Source organism: Pelodiscus sinensis, chromosome 4, assembly GCF_052426305.1.
Source record: "Pelodiscus sinensis isolate ZL-2025 chromosome 4, ASM5242630v1, whole genome shotgun sequence".
Lineage (NCBI taxonomy): Eukaryota > Metazoa > Chordata > Testudines > Trionychidae > Pelodiscus > Pelodiscus sinensis.
In genome coordinates, this window is record NC_143055.1 from 93841203 (window position 1) to 93865012 (window position 23810).

The 23810-nt window shown below is 39.8% G+C and overlaps 1 protein-coding gene across 5 annotated transcripts in view; it reads right to left on the reverse strand.

Annotated features, from left to right (window-relative positions):
- INPP4B (inositol polyphosphate-4-phosphatase type II B) overlaps nucleotides 1-23810 on the reverse strand; it is a 476735-nt gene that overhangs the window by 13156 nt on the left and 439769 nt on the right. The window lies entirely within an intron of this gene.

A 23810-nucleotide genomic window follows, 5' to 3' on the forward strand; every position in this document is an offset into this window, starting at 1 on the left:
CTGATTTGTTGTAGCCAAATTAGCCCCCATCATACTGTACGTATAGTTGGGGTTATTTTTCCCAATGTGCGTTATTTTACACTTATCCACATTAAATTTCATTTGCCATTTTATTTCCCAATCACTCAGTTTGGTGAGATCTTCTTGGAATCCCTCACAGTCTGCTTCTGTCTTGACTATCCTAAACAGTTTTGTATCATCCGCAAACTTTACTACCTCACTGCTTACCCCTTTCTCCAGATCATTTATGAATAAATTGAAAAGGATTGGTCCCAGGACTGACCGTTGGGGTACAACTCTAGTTACTCCTCTCCAATCTGAAAATTTACCATTTATTCCTACCCTTTGTTTCCTGTCTTTTAACCAGTTCTCAATCCAAGAAAGGACCTTCTCTCTTATCCCATGACCATGTAATTTACACAAGAGCCTTTGGTGAGGGACCTTGTCAAAGGCTTTCTGAAAATCCAAGTATACTATATCTACTGGATCCCCCTTGTCTGCATGTTTGTTAACCCCTTCAAAGGACTCTAACAGATTAGTAAGACAGGATTTCCCTTTACAGAAACCATGTTGACTTTTGTCCAACAAATTATGTTCTTCTACATGCTTCACAATTTTATTCTTTACTATTGTTTCGACTAATTTGCCCGGTACTGAAGTTAGACTTACCGGTCTGTAATTGCCAGGATCACCTCTAGAGCCCTTTTTAAATATTCGTGTCACATTGGCTACCTTCCAGTCATTAGGTACGGAAGCCGATTTAAGGGATAGGTTACAAACCACAGATAATAGCTCAGCAATTTCCCATTTAAGTTCTTTTAGAACCCTTGGATGAATGCCATCCGGTTCCGGAGATTTGTTAACATTAAGTTTTTCTATTTGTTCCAAAACCTCTCTAATGACACTTCAATCCAGGACAAAGGAGGCTGTGAAGGCTAGGACTATAATAGAGTTTAAAGAGAAGCTAGATAATTTCATGGAGGTTAGGTCCATAAAAGGCTATTAGCCAGGGGATAAAATGGTGCCCTTGACCTCTGTTTGTCAGAGGTTGGAGAAGGATGGCAGGAGACAAATCGCTTAATCATTGTCTTTGGTCCACCCTCTCTGGGGCACCTGGTGCTGGCCACTGGCAGTAGACAGGATACTGGGCTAGATGGACCTTTGGTCTGAGCCAGTACGGCCGTTCTTATGTTCTTAGCAGTGTTGCTACATTGCACACAAGTAACTCATGTTCAGATGATTATCTGCTATGACCCCTAAGTCTTTTTCAGAGTCACTGCTTCCTAGGATTGAGCCCCTTCTCCTGGAAGTATGGCTGGATGATGATGTGAGTTCATAGATGTACACAGTCAACCAGACTAAAATGCACATCATTGCCTATGCCTAGTTTATCAAGCAATCCAGATTGCTCGGTATCAGTAACATGCTCTCCATCATTTACCATCCCCTCAAAGTTTGAAGTAGTTTAGAACTAAGAACTGATCCATAAGAGGCACCACAAGAAATACACCCATTTGATTATTCTCAATTAATAATTGCATTTTAAACCTATCAGTTAGCCAATTTTTAATGTGCTTAGTGCATGCCACTGTTACTTCTATATCCTTCTAAGTTTTTAAGCAAAATGTCATGCATGTCACGAAGCTCAAATATGTTACATCCACATTCTTCCCTTTATCAAGTTTATAATCTAAAATATAAATATAAAGTTAGACAACCTATTTTCTACAATCCATGGTGATTGGCATTAATTATATTACCTCCCTTTATCCAATCCTGTATCAGCCACTCTACTACTTTGCCTGGAATGATGTCAGACTGATAGGCCTAGGATTACCTAGTTAGCCAGTTGACCCTTTTTAAATATGGGCATATCATTAACTTTCTCCTGGCCTCCTGGAACTTTCCCTGTGTTCCAAGATTTATAGAGAATTAACAAGACAGTTCAGTGAACTCCTCAACCAGTCCTTTCAGATCCCTTAGATGCACACTATCTGGACCTAATGATTTAAAAATATCTTACTTTTTTAGCTATTGATTAACAACCTCTTGAGATACTAGTGGAATACAGCATTATCACTATGGATGCATCTAGATTACATTCCTCTTTCAAAAGAGGAATGTAAATGAAGGAAATAAAAAATGCAAATGAAGTGCAGATTTCTAAATCTCATGCTACATTTGCATAATCGCGTCTGATAATTTTGAAAGTTTTTTCGAAAAAAAGCAGTCTAGACACAGTTTTCAAAAAAACTTTCCTTTTTCGAAAGAACACTTATTCCTGAAAAAATGAGGTTTACAGGGTTCTTTCGGAAAAGGGATTTTTTTTTAAAGAACTACATCTGGACGGCTTTTTTTTGAAAAAGCGATTGGACACGATTATACAAATAAAGCAAGAGATTTATAAATCCGCACTTCATTTGCATTTTCAATTTCCTTCATTTACATTCCTCTTTCGAAAGAGGAATGTAGTCTAGACACACCCTTAATGATTACATAATCTGTCCCTCCCCTCAGCCCCAAAATACAAAACTATGGATGTTCCTGGACCAGAGAGTCTGAGGGAAGGAGGGCCAGCCGGGCATTAGGGTCAGCAGCCCAGCTGGGGACAACACGGGATGGGGATGGAGCCCCACAGCAGCCCCCCGGGAGTGTGGGTTTGAGGCCGAAGCCCTAGTATGGGGTAGGAGTCCCTGTAGCAACTCCTAGGAGCACAGTGCAGAGTCAGGGCTGGGGCTGTGCAGGGATGGGGTTGGAGCCCCACAGCTTCACTTGGGTGTGTGGGGTCAGGGTTGGAGCTCCAGCTCTATGGCTGCCCCCAGCTGCATGGGCCAGAGCCCTGCGACAGGAGCTGGAGCCTAAGTCACCCAGGGAACCAGCAGTAGCTGGGCAAGCAGTCCAGACAGGTTGGCAGGGGCAGGGAAGCAGGGTTACCTCTTGGAGCAGCCTGCCAGCAGCAGTTGATGGACTTGGGGGCTGGTGGCAGGAGACCTCCCTGGTCCAGCAAATTCTCTTGTTAAAGACCAGTGAGGTCCAACTTGTACACAAAACAGGTATGTTATAGCTTCTCCCCCAATTACACTGTTTTATCAAAACTGTTTATAAGGCTGAAGAAAATTTTTCAACAGCGAATCATGAAGGCAGGAACCATTGCATCAAATTGCCAATTATTTCAATCTCAGAATGTAAAACAATCCCCATTTAACAAGTTATTTTTGACCAGTGCACTGATGCTGCTTTCTTTTTAAATGTTATAAACATGACTATGTAGAGCTTTGAGAACTGATCTTATCTGGTAGCAGTCTGCCTAACAGCTTTAGCACTAAACTTAGTGCACAAATCTGTTTACAAAAGAGAAATAAGCAAACACATAATTACTTCATAACAGAACCTAACATCAAAACACTTCTGCATATCCTTCCTTCCTTCCTACCTACTCCCCCCCCCCCCGAAGCAAATGATAGGATTGAGTTGTTAAGGACTGAGATTCTCCTGATGTGCTAAGTGTTTTTATTTGCCCTACCCTCTGTTAATAGGCAGATAACAATTGTAAGGAACAGCAATGCTTTATGGGAAATTAGAAGAATGGCTGTGCCTGCCTCTTGCTATTTATCTATTTTCTTTATTGTACATGTCTTGGGAGCTGATGCCCGTGTTTACAAGAAAGACAACATTTCTCCAAATAGCAGCCAGTGCTTTAAAAATATCTGAACTTTTGAGTAAGGTGTTTGCATGACTCTCTCAACACGGTTTTCCTGCCTATGGTCACCATCATCCTTGCTCACATTTGTGGTCCCTTATCCGGCACCCAGGGTGATACTAGCTACAGGAATAAAGGGAAACAAGTCGACTTTTTATAAATACATTAGAAGCAAGAGGAAGACCAAGGACAGGGTAGGCCCTCTGGTCAGTGAGGAGGGAGAAACAGTAACAGGAAACTTGGAAATGGCAGAGATGCTTAATGACTTCTTTGTTTCGGTCTTCACCGAGAAGTCTGAAGGAATGCCTAACATAGTGAATGCTAGTGGGAAGGGGGTAGGTTTAGAAGATAAAATAAAAAAACAAGTTAAAAATCACCTAGAAAAGTTAGATGCCTGCAAGTCACCAGGGCCTGGTGAAATGCATCCTAGAATACTCAAGGAGCTGATATAGGAGGTATCTGAGTCTCTAACTATCATCTTTGGAAAATCATAGGAGACAGGAGAGATTCCAGAAGACAGGAAAAGGGCAAATATAGTGCCCACTTATTAAAAGGGAAATAAAAACAACCCGGGAAACTACAGACCAGTCAGTTTAACTTCTGTGTCAGGGAAGATAATGGAGCAAGTAATTAAGGAAATCATCTGTAAACACTTGGAAGGTGGCAAGATGATAGGGAACAGCTAGCATGGATTTGTAAAGAACAAATCATGTCAAACCAATCTGATAGCTTTCTTTGATAGGATAACGAGTCTTGTGGATAAGGGAGAAGCAGAGGATGTGGTATACCTAGACTTTAGTAAGGCATTTGATACGGTCTCGCATGATATTCTTATCAATAAACTAGGCAAATACAACTTAGATGGGGCTACTATAAGGTGGGTGCATAACTGGCTGGATAACCATTCTCAGAGTAGTTAATGGTTCACAATTCTGCTGGAAAGGTGTAACAAGTGGGGTTCCTCAGTGGTCTGTTTTGGGACTGGCTCTGTTCCATATCTTCATCAACTTTTTAGATATTGGCATAGAAAGTACGCTTATTAAGTTTGCGGATGATACCAAGCTGGAAGGGGTTGCAACTAATCTGGAGGATAGGGTCATAATTCAAAATGATCTGGACAAATTGGAGAAATGGTCTGAGGTAAACAGGATGAAGTTTAATAAAGACAAATGCAAAGTGCTCCACTTAGGAAGGAACAATCAGTTTTACACATACAGAATGGGAAGCGACTGTATAGGAAGGAGTATGGCAAAAAGGAATCTAGGGGTTATAGTGGACAACAAGCTGAATATGAGTCAGTAGTGTGATGCTGTTGCAAAAAAAGAAAACATGATTCTGAGATGCATTAACAGGTGTGTTGTGAGCAAGACATGAGAAGTCATTATTCCACTCTACTCTGCGCTGATTAGGCCTCAGTTGGAGTATTGTGTCCAGTTCTGGGCACAGGAAAGATGTGGAGAAATTGGAGAGGGTCCAGAGAAGAGCAACAAGAATGATTAAAGGTCTAGAGAACATGAGCTATGAAGAAAGGATGAAAGAATTGGGTTTGTTTAGTTTGGAAGAAGAGAAGATTGAGGGGACATGATAGCAGTTTTCAAATATCTAAAGGTGCCATAAGGAGGAGGAAAACTTGTTCATCTTGGCCTCTGAGGACAGAACAAGAAGCAATGGGCTTAAACTGCAGCAAGGGTGGTTTAGGTTGGACTTTAGAAAAAAGTTGCTGTCAGGGTAGTCAAACACTGGAATAAATTGCCCAGGGAGGTTGTGGAATCTCCATCTCTGGAGATATTTAAGAGGAGGTTAGATAAATGTCTATCAGGGATGGTCTAGACAGTATTTGGTTCTGCCATGAAGGCAGGGGAGTGGACTCAATGATCTCTCGAGGTCCCTTCCAGTCCTAGTATTCTATGATTCTATACACAGAATTTCAATGGGATTCTGCTGAGCCAGTTTCAAATAGGTTCCTCACACTCCATCTTCCTATCCCAATTATTGCTACTACTTTGCACTACAAAGGTATATTAGCTTCATCAAAAGCCTACAGGCTATCACCAGGTACACAGAAAAAAAAATGGTGGAATTCTATACTTTTTTACTTCTGCAGCTCTCCCAAGGTTATAGAGGAATAGCTGTAGCACCCACAGATTTAAGACCCAGTGTCCAGCATCTTTTCCATATTCTCATACTTGTCTGGACTTTGGAAACATTTGGAATAAAGAAAGAGGCAAAATATAACGTTTAGTTATCATGTACTATCTCCAACATCCAACTTATTATGGATGATTTTGGGGCACTGAAAGGTATTTTGGAATTGAGAATCCCTTCTGTTCCTTGCTCATGGTCAATAAGCTATGAAAATGTGTATCCATCTGTTCTTGTCTGAGCAGATTGCTTTTTCTTGTCCCCTTGTTTAATACTATGTATTTTGTAGCTATCACAGCAATAAAGTCTTCTCTTGTTATCCATATACATTATGCACAGTTGGGCTTATGTACGTTTTATGTATTATTAGATTAATTGTATTTTTAGCTACCCCACAACATAGGCAAAGCAAATGCTCTAAACTATACTAATACAATATTCTTGGCAAATACATAGGTATAGAGGCTATGTTAATTAAAACAAAGTTGGTAGTGTATGTTCGCTGTCCAACTATTCTGCTTGCCAGATAGCAATCTAAATTAACGTAGAAGGGACTTTTTTGATGCCGGAAATAAGATTGGTCCTTGTTCCAAGTATGGTATATTAATGAAGTCTGCAATATAAAATTTTAAAAAATATCTGTACCAGCTGAGACTCTGACTCTGTGTTTTTGAATTTCATAAAAAAGAATTAACAATTATGAAATAGGAAGCTACTAAATTGGAAATAAGGTAACAATTACCTACCAAAATTGTTTTCTTCAAGAATAAAATTTATATACATTCAAATAATTGGCTCCACTTTCAGTCTCCACTGTGAGACCTGATTTCCTGTTAAGAAATACTAGGAAAATTGTATCTCTTAAGAAGAGACCACACTTACAGAAAACCCAAAATACAGTAAAACTCCAGTGGTCTGGCATCCAATGGTCCAGCACCATCTGGAGCCCGGAAGTGCTCCAGGCAGCTAGACAATTGGAGCTGCTCTGTCCCTGACTTCCCCGAGTCAGCCGCTGGTCAGTTTCAGCAGCAGCTGACTTGGGGATGCCTGGGGCAGAGTAGCTGGGGTGCTGCCGGGTTGGTCCCACAGCGCCAAGGGGCGCATCCCCCCCACTCCATCCCAGACCCCTCATAGCTCCCCCTTCCAATAGTCTGGCATATTTGATAATCCGGCATCCCCTGGGTCCTAAAGGTGCTGGATTATTGGAAGTTTATTATAATGTGAAATCTTCTTAAAAACTAAAAGAAGGGTAACTGAAGACTATGTATACATGGACAGCAGTTTGGATAATGTCTTGAATTTCTAAATAATTTTACCTCAGTATTTTTCATAAGGTAACCCCTATAATAAATTAAAGTTATATACAATTTAATATTGTAAATACTGAAGTAGCATCTGTTTCTCTCAGGAAAGGTTGTCAAAGTTTCAAAATTAGCCATGCTATACATAACAAATATATAGAGATCATATAATTTGCTATCTATACCACAAGGGGCTTTTAAGTATGAGTTTGTATTCACTGTGACCTTTACCCAACTGTGGTGTTAGGTATTTTTCCATAGAATACAGAGGAAACAACTGTTTTTGTTTATCAGGAAATAAATAAGATTTTTTTTTATGTTAAGTTTACAAAAATATAATGAGGTTTCACTGTGGGGCTATCACCAAAATAAATCTTCATACAAGATTTTTAAGTAATAAAGAGGGTGAATTCTAAATAAGGAGAATAGGTTGGCCTTTTTATTATATGTTTAATCAAAGGTTGGCTAATATTTGCCCCTTTACTACAGTGGGTAAGTGGGAGGTAAAGGGTATACCACTGATTTCGTCAATAAGACATTAAAGGCAGTTAAGCCGTATTAGATCATTACCTTGTATAGGGCAAGATACAAGTTCCCAGGTAGCAAACATCAACTTAAAAGATACTACATGAACATTGCCAAAAGGTTGAAAAATCTCTCAAATTGCACACGAAAAAAAGCCAAAGCTTCTGGAGTGTACTTATTAGTGGTTTATGCTACCATAAATTCAGCCAGAGTTCCCCAGTAGCATGGATTCCTGCAGGAGAGCAGTCTGCAGCAATTTGAAGTACCAAAATGGGGCAGAGGGCAAGAACAGGCCTGCTCATAAGACAAAAAGGAGACATAGAATCCTCATCTGCTCTGGACAGGAGGCTCTTTCCTCCCTGGTACCACTGTTTTTCACAGGATGGACTTTGCTCTAAAGAAAGTCTGGGCAATACTTTTTGATGGGGGTGGGAAGCCACTCCAAGATTTTGGAAATTGGTCCAGGGCCACCCTTTTCCATGATATTAATGGAGGAAGTGTGCGGTCTGGGATGGGGGTTGAGTATGGAAAGGAGCTTTGGGGTAAGGGATTAAGGTTCAGGAGGGTGTGTGGGGTCTGAGAGGGAGTTTAGGTGAAAGAGGCCTGTGTCCTGGGGTGCAGGGTTGTGACCTAGGGCAGGAGGGGGTTGTGACTTGGGGCAGGTTCTGGGAGGAAATATGGGTGCAGGAGGGGGCAGAGGGTTTGTATTATGTGAGGTAAGGAGATAGGAGTGGGGGCAGAGGGAGGGAGAGGCTGTAGTACCTGGGTAACTCCTGGCCAGCAGCCCAGCCTGTTTTAGAGGCAGCTTCTCTACCTGCCCCACCCCTGCACAAGCTGCAGGGGCCCTGTGTGTGTGAATAACCAGGAGCCAGAGAGGAGCAGGTGCGGTGCTTTTCAAACAGGCGACTCCAATTGGCCAGAAACCAGCCAATAGGATTGTGCTGAGGGGGAAAGGCAGCTAATGAATCCTCCTCCTCCCCAGCTCACAGTTGTGAAGGAGAAAGAGCTGTAGCAGCTGCTTCTCTGAGCAGTGTGCAAGTAGGAGCTTGTCTGAGGCTCTCTGCTGCATCTGTGGGCCAGTTTCTGCTCATTTTTGCCCAGCCCTGCTCTAAGTAGTATAGAATATTACAGGCACAGGGCAGTTCAATTTACAACCACTAGTTTACAGGATGTACATTTGATTATTTGTGTGTCTATTATTTGAATCACACATTTCTGCCAATTGCTAGACCTTATGTTTCTCTTATCTTTATCTATTTTTATTATTTCATCAGAACTAAGCTGCATATCTACTTACCCCAGCCAAGCAAGCATTAAAAATCCTTTCTAGCACAATATTGTAAAACAAGATAGGTAGCAGCACAGTCTTCCAAGCTTATTTGACTAATAATTCACCGGCATATTTTTAAAAGGGCTAATTTGATCTCTTCAATAAAAATTAAAGGAGAAGAGAAGAATTAAGAAGTAAGCAATGGTCAGTTAAACCTGTGATTTGGACTGTCACAATATGGTACATTACATTAAAATTAACAAGACTAAATATCTACTTCTCTTTAGGCATTTCCTGCCCAACAGAGTGCACGGCAAGCTTAAAGTTTTTATTTTTGCCATAACTGATCATTTGACTTGCTTCTCCACTGTTGTATGCATTTCATTTAATAAACTTTATAATAAAAAAACCTACTGAAATTATTTCTCCATTCCAGGATTACAATGCAGAGGAGGTTCATATAGTTCATTAGCTTTACCACCTGTGTTTTGAGTAGTAGACAGCTTCAAAAGTACATGCTGTGGTAACAATGAGCTTCTACTATGTATTAATTTAGCAAAGAAATTAGACACAATGCATTTTACACTACAACAGTAGCAGACTGGCACCATTTGCATACAGCACTCCACCATGTTAGAAGGTACTGAACCTTGGAAAAGGTCATCTGAGTTCTGATAACTGGGCATAAGGGAAGTGGCAGTGGTTGTCTGGTGACAGGATCAAGGGCAGTCATGGTCAATAATTTTTGATGGGGTGGGAGGGGCACTAAGAATTTAGAAAGTAGTCAAAGGTCGCACTATTGCATATCAGTGGAGTAGGTATGGGGTTTGGGATGGAGGTTGGGTGCAGAAGGGAATTCAAGGTAGGGGGCTGAAGTGCAGGACAGGATGTGGGGTCTAGAACGAGTTTGGATGTAGGAGGAGGTTAAGACCTGCGGCAGTAGATTGGAGTGCATGAGGGGGTTCAGAAACAAAAAATATTTAGGAGATTGAACCTGACTGTATATCTACCTTGCCTTATGCATATGCTACTGTAACTGTGATTTCACTTCTGGTTAAACCTGAAAAATCCTTTGGTATTTAAAAAAAATCTAATATGACTGCATCTACAGCTACCAAGAAAATATACCACTATTCTTGCTTAGTACAGTGTCCTCTTCTCCACAGTATTGCAATGCAGTGTCAACATCTGGTCATATCCTAGTGAAGGGCTTGATGAAGCAATATAATTTTCACTTTGAGACCGACCAACCAAGCTGCAATGACAGTGGGAGAGAATTTCTCTTACAGTGCAACAACTGAGGGAAGTAGCATAAAAGCTAATTCACTGAATGTACCAAGGTAAGATAAATGCCCTCCCATTAATAAGCAACCTCAGGCAGCAGCTCGCTCCAAGGGCCATTCATAATTGCTATGGTCAATGGATAGTTTCTATGAATTGATGAAATTTTTTGTGGAAAAAATAGGCTAGTTTTCAACTAAACAGTGGAGTCCCACACATACAAACTGATTTTTCAAGATATCACTAACTTTGGCCTGTGGCACACTGTGTTAATATGTATAACAGATGTGCCATTTTATAATTGAAAAGAAATTTTTATAAATGTGCTTAGTCATTCTAAGAGCAAATTCCTAAAGAGCAATAAAATACAGGGAGCCCCCTCCTCCCCAGGGCAGCAACAAGGCAGGATTCCAAACTAGCTCTCTAGATAGCATTACACTGAAGATCTGGCTAACCGTCCTCGTCACTCTTATCATTCTCTGCGAGCAACGCAATGTGCAGGAGGGCGTAACCTGTGCCTCTATCGTCCCATGATCCCAAATGGTATAATCAAAAGAGCGTGTGTACGTAAAATACTGCAAAACAGTAAGTAAGAGGCTGGGCCTTTCCCTGGCAACTTTTGAGCACTGAAGGATAGCACTTCCTTTTACCCTCTGGAGATAGAACAGAAGGTAATATAATTAATTTCAAGCATGTGGGGGAGTACAGCAGAAAGGTGCTAGTTAGGTAGAGCAAGAAGACTGATTGATTGGAGACCCCACTGGACAAGATGATGTCTGGAGAATAAACTGAGTTAGAAAAATGGGAAGATTAATGAAGCCTGAAATGAAAGGAAAAAATAACGTTTACAAAGTTTCCCTAAACTCTAGGCTGTCCATATGCAGACAAAGAAGGTTACATCATGACACTGGATCACCACACAATAACACTCCACTCATATGTAGACTCAGACTTCCATGATTCCAGAAAGGACCATCATGATTATCTAGTCTAATCTGCACATTGCAGGCCACACAACCTTGCCCATCTAGTCCTGTAACCGACTCAACCTCTGGCTGAGTTCCTGGAATACTCAATTCATGGGTTAAAGACTTCTAGTTACAGGGCATCTTCCATTAACACTAGTTTAGACCTGCAAGTTACCTATGCCCCTGCTGCAGGAGGCGGCAAAATGCCCTCAAGGTCAAATCTCTCGTTATATAGAAACTGTTCCATATCCCTCATCATTTTGCTGTCCTTTTCTCTGCTTGTTCAAATTCTGACATACCTTTCTTGAGATGGGGTGACCAGACTTGCACACAGTATTGTAGATGTGATGTCCCATGGATTTATATACAAGAATTATGAAATTTTCTTATTGGTCTCTTTCCCAATGGTTCATAATGTTAGGTTTTTTTGACTGCTGCTGCATATTGAGTGGATGTTTTCAGAGAACTACCCACAATGTCTCCAAGATCTTTCTTCAGAAGCAAAACTAATTTAGACTCCAATTTGTATGTATAGTTTGAATTATGTTTTCCAATGCATTACTTTGCATTTATCAATGATTAATTTCATCTGCCACTTGGTTGCTCAGTCCTCCAGTTTTGTGAGATCCCTTTGTAACTCTTTGCAATTGATTTTGGACTTAACTATATTAAAAAATTGTATATAGTCTGCAAATTTTGCCACCTCTCTAAGTTTACTCCCTTTCCCAAATAATTTATGAATATGGTGACAGCACCGGTCCCTGTACAGATCCCTAGGGGACACCAGTATTTACCTCTCCATTCTGATCATTCATTCCTGTCCTTTGTTTCCCATCTTTTAATCAGTTACCAGTCCATGAGAGGGCTTTTCCTCTTTTCCCATGACTGTTTACTTTGCTTGAGTGCCTTTGGTGAAGCACCTTGTCAAAGGATTTCAGAAAAAGTTTGACTACATTATATCCATGGAATTGCCTTTGTCCACATGTTTTTTGAAACCCTGAAAGAACTCTTAATAGATTGGTGAAATAGGACCTTCTTTTACAAAAGGTATGCTGACTCTTCCTCCCCAACAAGTCATGTTCATATCTGTGTACAGTAAATTTCCGATAATCTGGCACCTTTAGGACCCAGGGGGTGCTGGATTATCAAATATGCCGGATTATCAGAAGAGGGGAGCTATGAGGAGTCTGGGGTGGGTTGGGGGATGCCACCCCAGATCCCTCATAGCCCCCCCTTCCGATAATCCAGCTCTGCCCCAGGCATCCCCGATTCAGCCGCTGCTGGTCAGTTTCAGCAGCAGATGAATTGGGGACACCTGGAGTAGAGCAGCCGGAGTGCTGCCAGGTTGGTCCCGCAGCAGTGAGGGGCGGCGCTATGGGACCAACCCCAGCAGCACCCCAGCTGCTCTGCCCCAGGCATCCCTGAGTCAGCCGCTGGTCAGTTTCAGCAGCGGCTGAATAGGGGTGCCTGGGGCAGAGCAGCTGGGGTACTGCTGGGTTGGTCCCGTAGCGCCGCCCCTCAGCACTGCAGGACCAACCTGGCAGCACTCCAGCTGCTCTGCTCCAGGTGTCCCCAAGAGCAGCTGGGGTGCTGCTAGGTTGGTCCTGCAGCCCCGAGGGGCGGCGCTACGGGACCAACCCGGCAGCACCCCAGCTGCTCTGCCCCTGGCCGCAGCGGCTGAATTGGGGAAGCCGGGCGCAGAGCAGCTCCAATTGTTCAGCTGCCCTGATCACTTCAGGGTTCCTGATGGTGCCGGACCATCAGGAGTGCCAGAGCATTGGATGCTGGACTAATAGACTTTTACTGTACTTGAGAATTTTGTTTTCTACTACAGACTGAACCAATTTGCCCTATACTGAAGTTAATTTTATCAGCCTGTAATTGCTAACATGGTCCCTAGAGCCTTAAAAAAAAAAAGACACCTCATTAGCTATCCTTTATCAACAGCAGCTGATTTAAATGATACGCTACATACTGCAGTTAGTAGTTCTGTAATTTCACATTTGAGTTTCTTCAGAACTCTGGGGTTAATCCCATCTGGTCCTGGCGAGCTATTTACTGCTTACTTTATCAAGACACTGCAACATCATGTTATCTTCTTCCACAAGTCAAGTCACATAGAACCTTCTTCATATTAGTTGCTGCTTCTGAATTCCCTCCAATTTGTCAACAGTTTGCAACTGTGCAGAACTAGAGTAAGAAATTTACTAAGCACTCCTGTCCATGCAAAAACAATATTGATAATATAGTATTTGAAATCATAGTTTGATCTGGGCAATCACAATTACTAATGTTTCTAGTAACAGTACATCTTCAGCTTTCTGGTCTTGCTTTTTTTCTTACTTTCTATCTAAGTTTCATGCTGGACAGTGCTGTTTTTGCTGAGAGTTTTAGTTTGCTTTGCCTCTGACTATGCCTCAGATCAAGATCTTATACAACAGAATAAATATGCCATGCAGTGCACCTCGGAAACAATATCTCCTAGTGCTTAATTGAATCTGCTCCTTTCTAATTATTCTACAGAGCTGAGCTACAATATATGAATAAACAAAAAGTCCAGTGGCACCTTACAGACTAACAGATTTATTGGAGCATAAGCTTTCATAGGCAAAGACCCACTTCGTGGGATGCATCATATATGAATATGAATGAGATGGTTTTTGAAGTGTCTCAGTGATGAACAGAATCTTAAAGTTAACACTAGAAACTACTGGATGCTAAATTAAAGATGTTAGGAAAAGAGTAATGTGGTGGTGACCTGACGTGCTTAATGCCTATAGTTTACATATGACTAAGTGTGGTAAAGAACAGTTCAATTCCTTGTTCTCTTATGTGGCAATACTAATATCTACCAGCAAGTTGCTGGATATTAATGTGCTAAATGAAACATCATTTATCATGTCAGTGTCTCTGCGGGAGAGTAAAAAAGTATCACAGCAGACAAAAGTTACACATGGCAGTGAAACCTTGACTGGCAACAACATGCTTTAGGGAAGCATATCAGATAGCCTGCCTAGTCAAGTGGCAAGAATCCCCTTAAGTTTCCTGTGGCCATCCAGCTAAAGTCTTTTCTTGTAGCCATATAGTGAAGAATTCAGATGACAGTGGCTAAATATGATTTTGTAGTGGAGTGTGACGGGTGCATACCCCACACAGGACCTGATGGCATTAACGTGGGCTTAAGAGTGGGAATATATTATCAGTTTTCAAAGAGGGAGGGGTAAACAAAGGGGTGACCGTAGGATTTGTACTGAGACTGTTGAACATATTCATAAATGATCTAGAAAAATGTGTAAACAATGAGAGAGAAAAGTTTACACACAAAATTATTTCAACACACAACTCCAAAGATGACTGAACAGTTTCAAAAGGATCTCACTAAACTGGATGAGTGGGAACAAAATAGCAGAAGATTAGTGTCGATAAATTTAAGGTACCACGCTCCGGAAAACAATGCCAAAACGATGAGGTTTAAAGTAGCTGTTACCACTCAGGAAAGATCTTTGAGTCACTGTGAATAGTTCTCTGAAAACATCTGATTAATCTGGAGCAGAGGTCAAAAAAGCCATCAGCATTTTAGAAAGTAATAGAAAAGTGTTAGAAAGTTCAACAGATAATTTCTAAATGACACTACCCTATACCCACCCTTAAAATACCGCATGTAATTTTGGTCTCCATCTCAACAAGGTGTGTTAAAATTGGGAAAGTATATATAGAGAAGGGCAACAAAAATGATTAGGAGTATGAGGAGAGATTAAAAAAGACTAGGACTGTTCAGCTTAGAAAAAAAGAGTCAACTAAATGGGGACATGATAGAAGTCTGTAAAATCCTGAGTGAGGTGAAAAAAGGGACTATGATAAGTGCTATTTACCTCTTCACCTGACACACAAACCAGGGATCACCCAAAGAAATTAAGTTACAAAAAAAAGATAAGGAAGTATTACTTCATATAACTCACTGTCCTTAGACCTGGGGATGTTGTGAAAGCCAAAAGTATTATTTTTTAAAAAAAATGTTGCTATAAGTTAATGAGAATGTTTCTGTTAATGGCTATTAACCAAGATGGTCAGGTGTGCAACTATGTTCTAAGCATCCCTAAAACTCTGATTGTCAGAAGCTGAAGCTGGACTACAGGTGGTGGATCAGTTGAAAACTGCTCAGCTCCAATCAGGGTCTTTAAAGCATCTGTTGCCAGTCACTGATGCAAGACAAGAAACTGGGTTAGGTGGACCACTGATCTGACCCAGTAAAGCCATTTTTATGTTCTTAAGACATGGTCTTTAATTACAACATCACATACTATTTGTTCCACATTTTCCCCCTGACTTCTTTCTCTTCTTCCCTTCCCCTCCTATTTTCCATGGAGGAAAACAGATTTTTACCTTGGAAACCATACAAGATCTGGATTTTTAAAAATGACTATTGTCATTCACACTGGTGCCTATGCTGGAAACCCCTTCCTGAACTGGTTCACTCTGAGTCAAACCATTTACTTATTCAAGTTATTCCTTTAGATGAACTTCTTCCAAAAGATCTATAAAACATTAGACCTCCATAATGAGCATAACCAGACACTTAAAAATCCCAATAAAAATAATGAATGCTAACAAGATGTATGTAGACTGGTCAATCACACTGCTGTAGATTACATACCATTCTCCAGTCTCATTCTTTGGCTTTCCTCTTGTCTGAAAGGCATTATGCAGATTGCTGCTGCTACCAAAACAACTTTTTTTTTTAAATCAAATAGATGTCAATCACACTCCATTCACAAAAAACAGACCTTGCTATTGTTCAGTACTGAGGTCCTTTTCAGCTAATTAATAGGCCTAATGTTCACTTCTCTCTCCTCTTAATATTCCTACTCTCAGATTCCAAAAACGTTATGACTTCAAAGAATACCCATGGCACGTCTATATCACAGGCTCTTCCAGTAGGTTTAGTATACATTGATGAGCCTTGAACTAGGATTCTGGCCTGGACAGAGAGGAATACCAGGGTCCAACTGCTTCCTCTTTGTGCAGGTGAAAAAAAGGCAGGTACAAAACCGTGAGATAGTGACAGGGCCAAGAAGCAGCTGTATGGATCCGGTCCTAAGTGACAAATTCCAAACCTAAAAGAGGCCATTGTGACCATCTGGTTGGCCCGCCTGACTAAACAACACAGAACAATATCAAGAACATATCTCACCATTACGAGACCTGTGGGTTATCCAACTTTTAAACCATTTATTGTGTGCAAGGCCAATACTTTTGTTCTGCTTCTGAGTCTGTGGCAATCACAAAACTGTCTGGTTCGGGACTACCTTTGCAGATCTAGAATCCCTCTCTCGCTGCTTTAACTCATCCCTATATATATGTATTAGGAAGGAGCCAACTATCTTTTGACAGAGCTATTACAACTATTTTTTCTTCTACTAACCTCAAGGAGTCGTATCCTGGAGCTCAAACATTTTTTTAATGAATTTATTTTGCCATTGAGTGTAATTTCTGTATCTCTGCGCAGTAATGCTCTTCAGAAGCTCTCTGAATAGGGCCATTTGCTACACAACTGGGCCCTCAAACAGCCATACTTTATTGCTCAGACCACTCACTCTTTGCACTGTATAGACAGACAGTAGGATCCTAAAGATAGACAATTTATCTGAAATCTCCTCAGCTGGTGTTTCAAGTGAAAACAACCAGTCCTTCACTGAATCAGATTTTGTGTTCACTGGCTCAAACATCTGACAGTTACTACTGCCTATTAAGAATGATGATTGGGGGAGACAGCCCTGAGGATTTACTGAAGTGAGTAGATATGTCGTATCTATTTTTTATTTCTGAGCTTTACTGAAGACATTCTGAATGTAAAGGACTCTGTTATTTACTCTTCTAGACTTCCAAAATGGGAATAGGCCAGTTCACTGAAAAAACTTTTAATATGCTAGAAAGAAAATGCAGGTCTAAAAAAACTAAAACGTTCTAAAAAAGGGAGAGAAATCTAGGTGGCAGAAGACATAAAAATGGCCAAATTGGGTCAGATCAAAGGCCCATCTAGCCCAGTATCCTGTCTTCTGACATTGGACAATATCAGGTGTCCCAGAAGGAAGGGACAGAACTGGTAATCACCATCCCATGTTGTCCATTCCCTGATTTTGACAAACAGAAGCTAACACCACCATTCCTGCCTATCCTGGCTAATAGCAACTGATGGACCTAATTCCATGAATTCATCTAGTTCTTTTGAACCCTGTTATAGTTAAAGAGCTTCACCCACAGGAGATAAGAAAACCAGATGACATCATCTGAAAAAAGGCTATTGAGAAATCAGAAGTGTGATTTCAGTAATATGTGAAATCAGACCACTGGATGCACAGGGAAACAGACCACTTGAAGTATTGGTCACGTGCGCCCCACAACAAGCACAGAACTTTGACTAAGATCAATAAGAATCATGCCCACAAATCAAGGCTTGAATATCACATATACAATATTTATTAAATCTGTATATGCATTTCAACTGCAAAAATTTAATGGTTTGAGATACATCAAGATGGCAAAACACTGCATTGGGTATACATAGCGCAAAGTCTATATTCCTGTAGTCAATTTGCAACATCTTTTGTAAGTTAAAAAGTTCGCAAGCAAACCAATCTTTAAAGCACTATACTTTATAAATGATACATATCTGATGTTTCAGTTTAAGCCTCTTCTTCTTCTTACTGATGGCTTACTTCTCCATAGCATACAAACTATTTGCAGAATTTGCACATCATCACACAGCATATGCAAAAATCAACTATAATTTAAATGTGCATGGGGGGTAGATTGTGCTTAGCCCTTCAAGTAGATGGAGTTGGCACAAGCATTAGTAGAGTTTAGAATCACCATAAAGCTTTCCAAAAGAGCAAAGCAAGGATGGGGCCAGGTACATCTCTCTCTCTTTAAATAGCAATCACAGCCTTGCCAGAATAGGCATGTGAGAAACTAGCATTAAGAACACCAAGTTTTCTTGTGATTGTAGCATCTCGAGTCTGAGAAAGGCTTCTCCAAAATCTCAGTTTACTTTTACCAATCAAATGCTTTCACACCAGTATATATGTCTTAATGTTAACTCTTAAAAGTACCCTTTTGAAGTTCAGTCCAGCCTCTTAAGGTTTTTGTTTGTTTGTCAAAATCTGTTTTTTTTTTTTGGAGGAGGAAGGAGGATCTACTGTTTATTTTCAGAGACTTTACAAGTGTCTCAGGGTAATCATTAAAAAAAAAGTCAGATTGACATGGTGCTCAACAAAGCGACCTACTGAGAATTCATGAGAGTAAAACTGTCCTAACTATATAAATTAAGAAATGCATTAACATTGTGCCTCTCCCTATACTCATAAAATAAGATGTTATTTTCAGAGGCAGAGACCATCTGAAAAGATTCTGCATCTAGAGAACAAAGCTTTCAGAAATGCATAGCACAACCTTTTAAAACACTTTACAGTACTAATAAAAGGGATCAAGCCCATTAACCTTATTTAGACAAAACTCAAAAGCATAGCTGCCAACTTCCCTCAAAGTGAACTGTTTGTTAGAAGGCCATTAGATTTCTCCTTGGGGAAAACTGTAGGTTAGCTCTCCTTTCTATATTTACATAATTTTACATGAAAGCAAAAATCCCCTCATTTAAAAAAAAAAAGGTTTAATTAACAGCAGAACATATTCAGTTCTAATTTACACCAATGTAAACCAAATAAAACTCAGCTGGTTCCACTGAATAGAGAGAGATTATTACCACTTGGCTTCACAAGCAATTCTTGTATATACCAGGGTATATACACCAGATTTGCCTTTTTATTGTATTTCATACTGCAAATTAATATGTAATACTGTCAGAAAATGTGGTGGATGCTGACACCAAGATCACCAGAGATGACCAGAACCATGAACTGGGGATGTTAAATTTCAGTCAGCTAATTGAGTAATCAATGGAATTTTTATCGACTACTCAATTAGTCCATAAGGAGGAGGTGGGGTGCTTGCTATCCCAGCTGCACCTCTGCCTTTTAAATATAGCAGGAACGCAGGGCTCATATTACATTTCAAATGCAGAGGCGCAATAGGAATTGGGGTGAGCGGGGACTCAAGCATGGGTCCCGACTGTGGCATTTCTGCCTTTGAAATGTAGCAAGAGACCTGTGGAGCTCCTGCTACATTTCAAAGGCAGGGGCACAGCACGTAGGACCCGTCATGTGTGGGGACTCCTTGAGTTCCCCCGCTTGAGCTGTTTTCCCTGTGCCTCTGCCACCCTCTCCCAGTGGAGACCGTGTGGCTCCCCTTGCCCAGCACCGGCTCCCCCTTTGCTGCCTCTGATACAGAGTAGGGATGTTAAATTTAATGAACTATTAGATGTAATTTCATCAACTAGTTGATTAGTCGATAAGTGAGGGAGCCACAGCACAATTAGCTTCCGGCCCTGGGGCTCTGCCTTTTAAATGTGTTAAGATGTGGCAGGATCTTAATATGTTTAAAAATCAGAGGTGCAGTGAAGGGGCCCCAGCACAAGCCAGGAATCAGCTGTCCCGGCTCATGCCCGATTCTCTTTGCTGCACCTCTGCTTTTTAAATGTATTAAGAGCAGCCACCTGGTCCCTGCTACCCTGATGCCTCCCCTGCCCGCTGCGGACACCATGCTGGGGGGAAGCTGGCTTCCAAGCTGGCTCCCCCCCAGCATCGGCTCCTGATTCCCCCCCCTCCCCCCTCGACTGCCTCTGTTAGAGACAGCAAGTGTGTGTGTGGGGAAAACAACTAGTCAAGCTTATGCTTAACGGACAGTTGACCAGTCGCTTACATCCCTACCTAGAACCTTCAGCACTAGGAGCAAAAGGTTGCAACTACTCAACCTATCACCTGGGCCTAAGGAATCACTCCATTAGCTATCAATAAGCAGTAGGCTATTCTGGTCACAGGTGCCAATCCCTAGGGGAAAACATGAGCACACTCACTGAGCCAATCCATTACACTAGAATCCTAAATAATCTTCAGCATTACTGTGCCATCTGTTCAACATACTTCATTTTTTAAAGCATTTAGTAGTGTTCTTCTGTAATGTCCCGATCCATGAAAGCACTTAAGAAAATGAACTTTAAGTATGAGTTTAAAGTTTAGCAGGTGTTTAAGTGCCCTTCCTAAATAGGAATGCTTTCCTGAGTTGGGGCCTACATTTTAATTTTGTCTCTTACTAAATTAACATTTTATTAATTGCCCAATACTCTAAATGTTCTCCATGTCTATTTGCATTTTCTGCTACTACCTATCTCCAATTTTAGTACCATCTGCAAATTTTATCCGTGCATTACTCATTTCATTCTCCAAATCAATTATAATGACATTAGACACTACTAGTTCCAGTGCAAGGAGCATTTAGTCTGCAAAAACCTACAATACTTTTGTGCTGACAAGTTAGTTTGTACAATATACAAAATCCTATTTATAGAGTTTCTAATGGCTGAATTTTTCCATTCATCCTATGAGTCTTACTCGTCATAATTTATTTTATATGGTTGAGATACTTATATCCACTATTTAGGGTAGCTTTTTAAAAGTCACATTTATTGATTGCTTATGAAAGAAAAACAGAACTGAAATGCCAACAGACAAGTGTTCAATGTAGAAAATTCAGGAATAGCTCATTAGGGGTAAAACATGAAGGTATGAAAGATAGTGCATGCAAGTGTCACTCACTAACTGAAAAAACTGTAGTGGTCCAAGAGTTTGGGGTACTAATGATATATATGAAATGGTACTTTAGTATATCATCACAGTAAATAAGCAACTTGGAAGTTGGCAATACATGTCAATCCTCAGACTGCTTCGCTGAATTATCCTTTCTAGCAATTACATATGTTATTTAAAAAGAAACAAGTTATCTACTGAAGGAGAGGGATAAGTTTAGATTTAACTGCTTCTGAAATTAATCCATAAAAACAACTTCTTGCAGCAGGATATGAAATTATCTGTTTGGACCGTTACTAAAACTTTAAAACAATGTGTAACTTAGTTTTGAGTTGCACAAATCCAATTTAAACAAATTAAGGAAGAAATTCTAATAATACGTTGCACAGTGTAGTAGAGGACAATTTATTACATCTTAAGAGGCTGTGCTGAAATTTATGGTTTTGCAAATATTCTTGTAAAATATTCATTAAGGATCCTACATGCAAAATGTTTTTATTTTAAAAGTCCTACTGTATTCATAAAAATTTGGGCTCTCAAACTATTAAAAATGAATCAATTTATTATGCAATTAAAAAATTAATCATGATTATTTACACTGTTAATAACAGGATGCCAATTTAAATTTTGTGGATGTTTTCTATATTTTCCAATATATTCATTTCAATTACTACCCAGAATACAAAGTGTACAATGTTAACTTTATATTCATACACGATTAAAAATATTTGCACTGTAACCCTCCCAAAAGTAAAAGCATTTTTCAATTCACCTAATATAAGTACTGTAATGCAGTCTCTTTACCATGAAAGATGACCTTGAAATTATAGACTTTTGTAAAAAAATTGCATTAAAAAACAATGTAAAACTAGAATCTACAGTCCACTCAGTCCTACTTCTTGTTTCAGCCAGCCGCTCAAACACATTTGTTTGCATTTATGGGAAATAATGCTGCCTGATTCTTTTTTTACAATGTCACCTAAAAGTGAGAATAGGTGTTCATATGACAGTTTCATAGCCAGAATTGCAAGGTATTTTTATGTTCCAGATATGCTAACCACTTGTATTGCCCCTTTTTGTTTTGGCCACAATTCCAGAGGACATGCTTCTATACTGGTACTTGATTAATTAAATCTGTAGCTGAACTCCTTCAGGGAGAATTGTGTGTTTCCTGCTCTGTTTTATCTGTATTCTGCCATATTTTTATTTTATTTTAGCAGTCTTGGATGATGACCCAGCACGTTTTTTTTTTAAAACAGTCTCAGACTTGACAAAACACAAAGAAAGTACCAATGAGAGATTTCTAAAAATAGCCATACTACTTCAGTCAAGATCTAAGAATCTGAAGTGCCATCCCAAAATCTGAGAGGGATGAGACACAGAGCATACCTTCAGAAGTCTTGAAAGAGCAACACTCTGATTTGGAAACTAAAGAATCCCAACCACCTTAAAAGAAAAATCAAACCTTCTGGTGGCATCTGACTCAGATGATGAAAATGAACATGCACTGGTCCGTGCTGCTTTGGATCATTATCGAGCATAAACCATTATCAGCATGGCCACATGTTCTCTGGAACAGTGATTGAAGCATGAAAAGACATATGAACCTTTGGTGCATCTGGCAGGCAAATATCTTGAAACACCAGCTAGAACAGTGTCACATGAACAACTTTGTTCACTTTCAGTTGACATTGTAAACAAGAAGTAGGAAGCATTATCTCCTGCAAATGTAAATAAACTTGTTTGTCTGAAGGATTGGCTGAACAAGAAAAAGGATTGAGTGAACTTGTAGGCTCTAAAGTTTTACATTGTTTTAGTTTTGAGTGCATATTATGTAATACAAATATTTTAAGTTGCATTTTTCACAATAAAGAGATTGCACAATAGTAGTTGCGTAAGATGAACTGCAAAATACTCAGTCCTGGGGGAAGCTGCAATTGTTGTAATTTGGAGCCATAGTAAAATTACAGAATTCCCCCAGGGTTAAAATACAACTTGTATTTATTGTTTTTACAGTGCAAATATTTATAATAAAAACAATAACCTAAGCATTGTACACTGAAATAAATATATTTCAAAATGCATAAAAACACCCAAAATATTTCATTAATTTCAGTTGGTATTCTATTGTTTGACAGTGTGATTAAAACTGATTAAGTTTATTTAAATACAATTTTTAGTTAATCATGTGAGTTAACTGAGATTAATTGTTAGACCTACTTAAAATAATTATCTATGAAATATCTGTTCTTATAGGAGTGATAGATAACACAGTGTAGGGACCAGATTAATTTTATCTAAATTTTTTCACTAGAAATTATTTCCTGAGACCAACATGCAAATATTAAAAAAACTCTAACACCTTTTAATTACACATTCTTAATTATTACTGTCTTCATGTTTGCACAGCTATACTTAATGCAATGTTAAATTCCTAAAAAATGACAATTTAATCTATTACAAACATCAATCTAAACTTGCTTGACCATCCTTTTTAACTTGGATAACTACCAATTATAACAAATACGTATCCTGATTTAGGTTATGTTTGGTCCAGCTAAATTGTATTGAAACAACAAGATATTAAACATCTTGGAAAGTTTTTATAGAGTATTTTTTTCTTTCTTAGATGTGTGGGCATGTTGCTACAATTGTGTCTCTTATGGAAGCCTATACAAAAATTAAAAATGAACTGCTAAGTAACTAGGTCAAAATACTGCAGTCCTCACTCCTCAATAAAGCAAGTTTTAGCCTGCAACACATTTATTACAGGTTGAACCTCTCTTGTCTGGGACTCTCTGGTCCAATAGGACCACTGATGTTGCTGGACCAGAGAGCCCCTGTACCAGCAAGCTCCCTCATTTGGGACCAGTCTGGTCCTGAGGGTGCTGGACCAGGGAGGTCCAACCTATACTACCTAGTACT